Source organism: Bufo bufo, chromosome 11, assembly GCF_905171765.1.
Source record: "Bufo bufo chromosome 11, aBufBuf1.1, whole genome shotgun sequence".
Classification (NCBI taxonomy): domain Eukaryota; kingdom Metazoa; phylum Chordata; class Amphibia; order Anura; family Bufonidae; genus Bufo; species Bufo bufo.
This window is the reverse complement of record NC_053399.1, coordinates 80507892-80519409: the sequence shown is the minus strand read 5'-3', so window position 1 is coordinate 80519409 and position 11518 is coordinate 80507892.

Here is an 11518-nt window from a genome sequence, read left to right as displayed (position 1 = left end):
TGCACCAGGGTGCTTGACTCCAAACATTGGCCTGACAATGTTGAGAAATAGCTTACTTTTGGAGAGGATGAAATTAGAAATTTGTCCATTAGATTCCAGTTGAATGAAAGGAAAATGATACATGCTTTCAGAGAATATTTGATTGAGAAAACTTTGCCTGATGACCTGTGCCCTCTTATAAATGCCATTGAAAGTATCCCAATTTCATCCAGTGAGTGTGAAAGAGGATTCTCACAAATGAATTTAATAGTTACTCCCAACAGAGCTTCCCTTCTGACAACAACCATTTCAGGACTACTGTTTATCAGAGTTAATGGTCCTCCTCTACGTTGTTTTGATCCCTCTAAATATGTTGATTCATGGCTACTTCGTGATCGTCATGCTGCTACTGATGTCAGAAGCAGAGAAGATGCATATAACAAGAATGCTGAAATCATCTGGAAATGTCTCTGAGCCTTTCGGAGGTGATGGTACATTTAAACTGGAAAGGGCTTTATATGATACAAAACTTTTGTTTCAATTGAACTCAGGAGTGAGGTGGGGCTGAAACCTAAGTAAGCTTAAGGTGCATCAGTGTGAATGGTTGAACGAATGTGTGTGACTGCTGTTGTATTGTTATGGGTACCTTCCCACTGGGGGAAGGGAGATATTTTCCCAGGGCTCTGGGACGGTATATGTGCCTACTAAGGCTACTTTCACACTAGCGTTCGGGTGTCCGCTTGTGAGCTCCGTTTGAAGGGGCTCACAAGCGGCCCCGAACGCATCCATACTACCCTAATGCATTCTGAGTGGACGCGGATCCGCTCAGAATGCATCAGTCTGGCAGCGTTCAGCCTCCGCTCTGCTCATCAAGCGGACACCTGAACGCTGCTTGCAGCGTTCGGGTGTCCGCCTGGCCGTGCGGAGGCAAGCGAATTCGTCCAGACTTACAATGTAAGTCAATGGGGACGGATCCGTTCGAAGATGACACTATATGGCTCAATCTTCAAACGGATCCGTCCCCCATTGACTTTCAATGTAAAGTCTGGACGGATCCGCTCAGGCTACTTTCACACTTAGAAATTTTTCTAAGTTATAATGCAGACGGATCTGTTCTGAACGGATACAAACGTCTGCATTATAGGAGCGGATCCGTCTGATGAAACATCAGACGGACCCGCTCTGAACGCTAGTGTGAAAGTAGCCTAACATTTAATTCTTTGTTTTTTATTAGTTTAAGCAGACTGTGATTGTCTATTGTTGTGACTTAGATGAAAATTAGATCACATTTTATGACCAATTTGTGCAGAAATCCATATTATTCCAAAGGGTTCACATACTTTGTCTTGCAACTGTATACTGACACTATTTGTGTATATATTTCTGTTTTTATTGATACATTGTTGCAATTATTATTTTTTCCATATAAGGTTTTCTATGGAATATAGGATGAGCATATAGTGATATGCCATAAATATAGAGATCGGAATACTTCATTTTTTTTTTATATTTAATTTATTTTTAGTCTTAGATACATAAATATCCCAAACGTCTACCCAAGATATATGAAGGAAGAATATAAATAATAAAATCCAAACAATCTAGAGATTGAATGTTACAAAGCATCTAATAATAATTCCAAAGGTCCCCATACCTGAATATTTTTATATAAATAATACCACTTTTCTGTTTATTTAACGTTAGTTTTAAAAGCTATAGGCACATTCAGGGGCTTTTTATCTAATCTTATCTCAGATTTACTGCCCTCAAACATTCATTAGCTAAATTCTTATCAACCTGATAAGAATATGGCTTAAATGAGTGTTTGAGGTCAGGAGATAAGAGATAAGGCTTCACGTGTCATCAACTGACAGTACTGAAAAGTGATACTTTGCCAACAGACTGATTTTCCAGGATGTTCTCCAGACAGCACCACATTGAGGTTGTCCTTCTAGTCTTCTATAGGAGGACAGAGAGGTTAAAATGCGCCTTCCACCATACCTCAGTGTTCTTCTTGTCCATACGTGGGATGAGTACAGAGAGGATCTGTGAACTTACATGGATTCCTTTTGGAAATAAACTAGGGCTGGATCAGGAGATAGGCATTTCCTTCCAGACCTCAGCTACAGCCATAGCTAAAACCCCTTGATTTTGGAAGATCTCTAAGCCCTTTTCCCCAAACCTTTAAAAGGTACCTAAAGGCAGGTGCATGATTCTTGTTTGCTGCCAGTATCATGTCGCAGGTCTGGGGAACTAGTTTGCCTGATCCCCGTGGGGACTCTGGCGTCCTCCTCCCGCTCTTCTGGATACTCGATGGAATCTGTGGCTGCTGGTCCTTGTTGCAAGGGAACGAATCTCGGTGGAGAATTTGGCTCTGACGTCACTTCCGGTTTCACACACGTGCCCATTAGCAGTAGAATTTACCTCTTCCCACCTCTCACCACTGATCGCAACATTGTTTTTCTATGTTTCCTTTCTCCACTTCCTACTGGCAGAAACATTCTCCATTTCCACCACCAGAAGCGCAGATGTTGCTGGAGGTGCAATGCTGAGTGTCAGGAGAGCTATCTAGGCTTCTCTCTTCAGGTGATTTATTTTCTAGAGTCCCCTGAAATTACTAGGTTCAGGACCTGTGGTCAAAAAACATGATGTCACCACAGGTCCTTCACTCCTTCTGGCCATGGAAACTGCACTGATGCAGTACTGGCATTATCAATGCAGTTTCATACGGCATACATATTAGGACATCCTCAGACATCATCCACAACTCCCTCCTCCGTCAGGAAAAACTCCATCCTCCGTCAGGCAAAACTCCATCAGTCCTCCTCCCTCAGACTAAACTTCCTCCTCCCCCCCTCATACGTCAGCCCAAACTCCCTCCTCCCTCAGGCGTCAGCCCACACTCCCTCCTCCCTCAGGCGTCAGCCCAAACTTCCTCCTCCCTCAGGCGTCAGCCCCAACTCCCTCCTCCCTCATGCATCAGCCCCAACTCCCTCCTCCCTCATGCATCAGCCCCAACTCCCTCCTCCCTCATGCGTCAGCCCAAACTCCCTCCTCCCTCAGGCATCAGCCCAAACTCCCTCCTCCCTCAAGCGTCAGCCCAAACTCCCTCCTCCCTCAGGCGTCAGCCCAAACTCCCTCCTCCCTCAGGCGTCAGCCCAAACTCCCTCCTCCCTCAGGCGTCAGCCCAAACTCCCTCCTCCCTCAGGCGTCAGCCCAAACTCCCTACTCCCTCCTCCCTCATACGTCATCCCACACTCCCTCCTCCTTCTCAGCCAAAACTGCCTCATCCATCAGCTGTCAGCTCACAGACTCTGGCCCTGCCCCTACAACTACAGTGCATGCTCTCGTCGATGCCACGCCCCCCATTTTAACCTTCAGGCACACTGTCCAATCAGCATAAGTAGTGTTCAAAGATCCTGCTGCTGATTGGCTAGTGGCAGGCAGTAGGCGTGCACCCAGTGTGGCAGTCAGTGTAACACGAGCTGCCAGCCACCAGTGTTATTCAGGCAGCCCAGCAGAAGAGCCGTCCGTCCCCAGCAAGCAGAAGAGCCGTGGTTCGCGCAGTCAGCAGCCTCCTACACAGTAAGAAACTCGCATTTCCCCCTTCACCACCCTGCTTGAACATTGTAAATGTGGCGCCCCCCTGTCAAGATGGCGGAGCGGCATCCTCTATTCATGGATCCCCCGCTCCCCACAGATGCCTGCCGCGATCCCCCGCTCCCAAACACCCTCCTTACCTGCACACATGCAACGATCCCCTGCTCCCCCCTGCACACATGCCATGATCCCCCGCTACCCTCCCCCGCTGCACAGATGCCGCGATCCCCCGCTCCGCGATCCCCCGACACCCCATTGTACAGATGCCGCGATGCCCCCTCCCTCTCATAGATGCTGCGTTCTCCAGCTTCCCCCCCTTCCCTCATAGACGCTGCGGTCCCCGGCTCCCCCCCCTCATAGACGCTGCGGTCCCCGGCTTCTCTTCTCCCCCCCCCCTTACAGACGCTGCGGTCCCCGGCTCTCCCCCCCCCCCCATAGACGCTGTGGTCCACGGCTTTCCCCCCCCCCCCTTCCTCACAGAAGCTGCGGCCCCCGGCTTCCCCCCCCTTTCTCACAGAAGCTGCGGTCCCCGGCTCTCCTCCCCCCCCCCATTACAGACGCTGCGGTCCCCGGCTCCCCCCCCCCTTACAGACGCTGCGGTCCCCGGCTCCCCCCCCCCTACAGACGCTGCGGTCCCCGGCTTTCCCCCCCCCCCTACAGACGCTGCGGTCCCCGGCTTCCCCCTCACCTCTCAGATGCTGTGGTCCGCGGCTTCCCGCCCACCTCACCTCTAAGATGCTGCGGTCCGCTCCTTCTTTCTTCCACCAGTCCGCTGTGCTGCACTGCTTTTTTAGCATCCCAGTGGTTACCATGGCAACTGGAGACCTTGCCATGGTATAGTTAAGCCTGAGCAGGCTAAGTTCAAGTGAAAACACTCTGCAGTACACTATATAGTGTATTTCAGAGGAGGCATCAGACCCACTGGATCTTAAAGAACCAAGTGGGTCTGGGTCAGAAGGAAAAAAGTCAAAAAACACTAATAAAAAAAAAAACATTTTCCAAAGAATAAAATGAAACAAATAAAATACCCTACACATGTTTGGTATCACCGCATCCGTAATGACACGATCTATGAAACGGTCATTTTAATTTCCCCGCACGGTAAACTACATAAAAAAATTAAAATAGAGTGGTCCCTAAATCCACAAATATTTCATCAGTTGTGTCTCAAGTGGGGGACTCCAAAAATAGATCTGTTTGGGACAAAGACCAACAAACAGACCAAACAGTTCTGTTCCCTCTCCCAAAGGGACCAGCCACTATGGATAGATGCCCTATCCCGACCATGGCCAGACTGTCTTCTTTACGCCTTTCCTCCCTTCAGACTAATATCAAAGACTCTGATGAAGGTGCAGGAAGAAAAGGCCAAGGTAATCTTTATAGCCCCTCACTGGCCAAGAAGATCCTGGTTCCCCCTGCTACTTCATCTTTTGGCAGGGGAATCCTGGATTCTCCCATCCGTACCGGATCTCCTTCATCAAGGCCCAGTAAATCACCCAAACGTCAAACACTTGAACTTGACGGCCTGGAGAATGAGCGAACACCTTAAAAAAGAAGGGACTCTCGGATTCAGTTATCTCCACTCTTATGCTCAGCCGAAAACCCATAACATCCAGAATTTATCTGCGGACCTGGAAAGCTTTTCAAAAATTCACGGGTGACGTAATTTTGCAACACATTCCTCAAATTCTGCAGTTCCTCCAAGGTGATCTTGACGAGGGCCTCAGACGAGCAACCCTTATAGTGCAGGTGTCAGCCCTAAGTGCATTTTTTGACATCAAGTTGGCAGAGTCCTCTCTAGTAAAGCGTTTTCTTAAAGGTGCTGTGAGAAAGACCCCTGTAGCCCATCCAACCGTTGCTTTTTGAGAACCTTAACTTAGTGTTATCTGTCTTAATGTCTCCTTCATTTGAGCCAATAGAAGAAATATCCTTGAGACTTCTCACATTGAAGACCGTGTTCCTTACGGCCATTACAACTGCCAGAAGAGTCGGGGAGATCCAAGCTTTTTCGTATAAACCTCCTTATCTAACGATCCTCGATGACCGCATAATTCTGAAACATTGCCCAGCCTTCCTACCTAAGGTAGTGTCTAGATTTCACTGCGAACAAGAAGTATCGCTGCCCTCGTTCTGTCCTTCACCAACTTCGGAAAAAGAGAAGAAATATCACAACTTGGATGTAAGAAGGGTTGTAATCTGCTACCTCAACAGAACCTCATCCTTCAGGCACTCGGACCAACTGTTCCTACAGTACCAAGGGCCCAACAAAGGTCGCGGGGCTAGCAAACCTACGATATCCAGATGGATTAAAAATATGATCAAGCTAGCTTACCTGCAGAAAGACCTCCAGCCCCCGGTTGGGCTAAGGGCTCACTCCACCAGAGCAGTGTCATCCTCATTGGCTGAGGCGGCATCAGTATCATTAGAACAGATATGTAATCCTATGACATTTTTCAATCACTACAGACTGGACATCCTTAAGAACCAGGACTTATCATTTGGGCGCAGGGTACCTCCCTGATCCTATTACTCTGTTAATCCTCCTATAAGTGCCGTTGTGGAGGCGTTAGGGAAAATAAATAATTACTCTTAGCGGTAATTGATTTTTCCGATAGCCTCCACAACGGCACTGGGATTCCCTCCCTGATATATTTGTTACATGGATCTCAGTTCTGCTAAGATTTATTGTTTTCTTTCTAATGATGTAATTTTCCTTGCTTATTAATACATATGATTTTTTTTTGGCATCACTTCCGTGTCCTCTCTTATTGACTGACTAGGTAAGGGGGAGGAGGCCCTTAAATCTTCTGATTCTACATCGTTGTTTCCTGTCTGGGGCGGGGACATCCCTCCTATAAGTGTCGTTGTGGACGCTATCGGAAAAATCAATTACCGGTAAGAGTAATTATTTCTTTTACTCCTTGCTATTAATTTTACCAATAATGTTTATGATATCCTGCCCCTTGAGATCCTGGTCCAGGATATTATGTGAATTCACTGTGGCATACAAACACCACGGCTGGCCTTTTGACCTATATAAGGGAGACAGACGCTCACTCTTTCAAACCACTGAGGAAGGGGTGGTTCACCATAAAAGGTGTATGGTACGGGACAGTGAGCCCATTTCTTCTTTTTTTATAAACCCATGAAGAATACTGAGGATTATATGGATTTATGGTTGCAATATCTATACATGAACGGTGCCAGCATACGGTCCTAGCATTAGTACCTTGAGAGACTGAGCTATCTAATCCGCTCTCCACTTACATTACAGCATTCTGGTCACGTGGGACGTCAAGTCACGACCTGTCTACCACATAGGACGCCGCGTGTGTTCAGGATAGTGGAGAGTTCTGGAGAATTCCTTCACGCTGAAAGGACAGGTAAAGTAAACTTTTTTCTATTGCAGGCACGTGCAGCCCAGTAATTGATTTGTATAGCGAGTGTTTTACAAAGCAGTCTGCAATATACAGTAGCATCACTGTTACATTGTAATATTTTTTTTTAAGGTTAATATTTTTGGTATTTTATCTGTATATTAGTTTTGGCCATGTTTTTTTTAATAAATTCTGCTTTTGTATATACTGTCATTATGGCCAGATATTGATTGCCCCTCATTTCTTAGACAGTGTAAAGAAATGATGTTAATTATTTACTGTGATCATTTCCCCCCTCATATTTCTAAAACACAATTTAAATTAACAATAAACTTGTTTATAGTTTGGTAGTAAAGGATTTCAATAATGGATTACTTACTGTTATTGGTGCTGTACTCTAGCAGTTATCCCCCCACCACCACCCAAGTATCTTGAATAGCGAGTAGCTTTGCAATGTAGCAGGCTAGCCGGTTCCCCAGCCTCCTCTGTAAGCCGCTCAATACCTGTACTTTATTTTAATAATCATAGTAGTTATTCTCATTTACTTGTGACATGGAGCCAGTGTTTCACATGAGTGCTCCACTTGACATCTCACAATAAACTAAAATATTGCTATGATTTTTATTTTTATTATTTTTAGATATGGCCGAAAAAATAAAGGCTGTTGAAGAATATGACCAATTAATAAAGGATATGCAAGATGGTAATTATTCTTAAATATGATTAGATTATGTCATTTTGGAAACACAGGTTGTAGATATGCTGCATAATCTTCATTCGCATATAAGGTGTTAATTTCCTTTACAGTCGAATTGACTTTTATTCTCGTTTAATTTATAAAAAAATGAATTCTGTAGTGTGTCTGCAACATTTATTTGCACTTCCAAAGTGTTACTGTCAACTTCTATTATTTATTAGGATAAGATGGACACTGTGTTCACATGAGGCGTATCACTATGTTGTCAATTCTATAACTTTTATATAGTATATCTTTTCTTCTTTATGTTATGTAAGCTTCTTCAATGCTCTTTTATTAAAACACAGGGTGGCGTTCTAATCTGGAATTTGTGTTAGTTTCGTGTGTTAAAGTTTTGCATGTGTAAGATATGCAACCATGCTGTATTAAATAACTTCCATGTTATTCAAAGGATAACGAAAAAATTAATTTAAGATGCATAGTTTAGATTAATTGATTCTCATTGTCTCTTTAGGCATTTTAACGGAGAAAGGGTTTCACACAAAAGTAAAAAGTTTATTGACTGACTTGCCAAGTACATCAGCAATGTCAAAATGCAAAGGTATTTCAATCATATAAAAAAGTACTATAAGTTTTTTGGTATAAATACTACATATTGCAAATGAAACATTTGTCTATGTACTAGTAATTAATGTCTCCATGAAAAGTGGCCCATCTATTGGCAATGGTCTTTTACAGAATATTCTAATGTTGAACCGTACATAATATACAATGTTACGGACACAGTTACAGTTCATATCTGAAAGCATTCAATGGGTTTAGTTTATCAATCAGAATGAGCATTTAACTCAATGAAATAAATACCTTTATTACTTAAGTGTCATCACTTACTTGCTGTCTGTTTGTGCTTCCCTATAGTATAGGGAGGAACTACATGTACTATTTGTGAGCTTTGCTAGGGTTAGCTCTTCCTTGGGACACTACGTGAGGGCTGCTCCATTAACAATTCTGTGGACGCTGTATGGGACAAAGTACAAGCTCTTGTCCTCTACATAGACATTGATTTAATTTCCACTTACAAAAGCCAAAGAAACATTTTTGAAGGTTAGTTCAATATTCCTTTGACAAATTTTAGTACAAAATTTGTATCATATAGAACTTGTAACATGTAAAGCCACTGCAGAAAATACAAAATCAGTGGGGCATTCCATCTCTAGACCTATTTGCCTCAAAAATAAATCACAAAGTACCACATTACTTCTATCTCAACCCGAAGGATCCATGTGTGGCAGTGGATGCCTTCATCCCGGACTGGACGTCGGGGCTGGTGTATGCCTCCCCCCCCCCCCCCCCCTTTTAAAATGATGTTCCCAAAAGTCCTCTAGAAATTACAAGCAGAGAGTTGAGTCCTGATCCTAGTCATTCCCTTCTGGCCCAGGAGGGGCTGGTTCGGTCTCCTTAGATCCCTCAGTCAGGAGGACCCAATCCTATTCCCCTCTGAGAAAGATCTTCTGATGCAGGGTCCAATCCATCACCCGAATCCCAGACTCCTCAGTCGATCAGTTTGGTTACTGAGAAATCCATCCTCTTAGGCCGAGGACTCTCTCCTACTTAGTATGAAAACAAATACGCGTAGGTCCTACCTTTAAAGTCTGGAAGAAGTTCGCTGCCTGGGCGAATTAAATGTTTAACCAATCCTCACCAGGTATCCCTCTCATCTTGGAGTTCCTCCAGGATGGGTTGGATATGGGCCTCTCCCCTAATACTCTTAAAGTACAGGTTTCTGCCACAGGAGCCCTTTACAATACCAGTCTTTATGAGAATGCCTGGGTGACTAGATTTTTAAAGGCAGCTGATAGGTTGAGACCCACAGTTAAAAATCTGGTCGCTCCCTGGAACTTGAATACCGTACTATCAGGCCTATCGGATCCTCCCTTTGAGCCTTTGGATTCCCTATCCATTAAATGGCTCACCCTCAAAACCATTTTCCTAGTGGCTATTTCTTCTGCCAGAAGAGTATGTGAGCTTCAGGCCCTGTCGATTCAAGAACTGTTTATCTCCATTTTAGAGAACAAACTCCTCTTTAAATTAGACCCTGGGTTCCTCCCCAAGGTGGTGTCCACCTTCCACCAGTCCCAGGATATTATTATTCCCTCTTTTTGTCCCAATTCTAGTAATGATCAAGAAATAAAGTATCATAACCTAGACGTTAGGAGAGGTGTTCTTCATTATATGGAGGTCACAAAAAGTTTGCAAATGGATAGGAATTTATTTGTGCAGTTCTGTGTCCCCAATACGGGAAAAAAGGCAGCAAGGAGCTCTATATCCCGTTGGATTAGGTGTGCCATCTCTGAGGCCTACATAGCTTCCGGCAGGGAACCTCTTCAGTCTCTCAAAGCCCATTCTGTAAGATCTGTTTCCACCTCTTGGGTGGAGAGGGCCTCTGCATCACTAGAGCAGATTTGCAGAGCAGCCACGTGGAAGAGGGCCCATACCTTTAATAAACATTACAGAGTAGATGTTGTTAATGAGGACATGACCTTTTGACGAAAGGTCCTGGGTGCTGTTGTTCCCCCCTTCCCCCCCCCCCCAAATAAGGTTACTTTGTTATTGAGTATTACACTCACCGGTAATCCGGTTTCCTGGAAGTCTCCATGACAGCACACATATATCCCACCCTATTTTTCTTTATTTGTTTCAAATTTCTTTAATACTTCCTTTCACCTTTCCTGGTTCTGTTAAAAATACACTGGTGGGGTTCTTAACCTCTCTGTGTTTTTTCCTGTCCTATCAGAGGAAGTCAATCTCAGGTTGTGCTGTCATGGAGACTTCCAGGAAACGTGATTACCGGTCTGCAATATACAGTGATTTGTAATTTGTATGATTATACACTTTATTTTCTATATGGCGCCTTTTTATATGTGATTCAATTTGTCTTGATTGTGTATTTACCTATGTTATTTGATTAAATATATTTTAATACTGTATTGATCATCCATCTGGTTCCAGATAGTTGAGTGCCCCCTACCTATATTATTTATCATTCTTTGCACTCATTGCGACCAGGGGTAGGCCGCAAGGGTTGTGCACCGCATCCTGTTGGTACGGGAGGTTTTGAGCCACTGTACCTTTTGTATTTTTCCTATTAATTCTACTCCCTCTGGTAGCAAAATGGATATCTGGAGCCACATGGACACCAAAGTTAAAAGAATTGAAACCTATAGCTATGATCAAAGCGGTTTCTGTGAAGAGTCAGCTAGATCAACAGATGACATTTTTAAAGATTTAGAGAAGCTTTTACACAAGCAGTTGAGAAATAAATGGGAAATCAGATCACTAAATCAATTCTTACATAGTGGTCTGATCCCCAAGGGCCTACAGTTGAATAAAGAACCAGCTAAGGATCTAATATGCGATTCTTTTAAATCAGAATGGGAGATTTTCTTGAAAGAACAATCTTGCCAACTTATAAGACAGACATTCTAGAAGATATTACAAAATAAATAGCGATTTCAAAAATGAGTATAGATCTGCTATCACAAGATGCCATATATAGATCTATAAAATGGCAAGAAAGGATCTGTAAAAGTCTGGATACTTTGGAGAGAGAAATAATGAATAAAAAAACTAAAAAAGGTCAGATACTATAATAAAACGAATAATCAGATACAGGATATTCCAATATACGAACGTACTCAGACACAGGAGTCAATGGATTCACAAAGGAATGATAACTATAACCATCACAATATTTCCACCACTAATAGATTTGAAGCTTTGTCATCTCCCCTTTTTTTTAGATCACACTCCCCCACATCACAAGACAAGGAGACATCAAGCACACTCTCCCACCCCATCTCGAGGT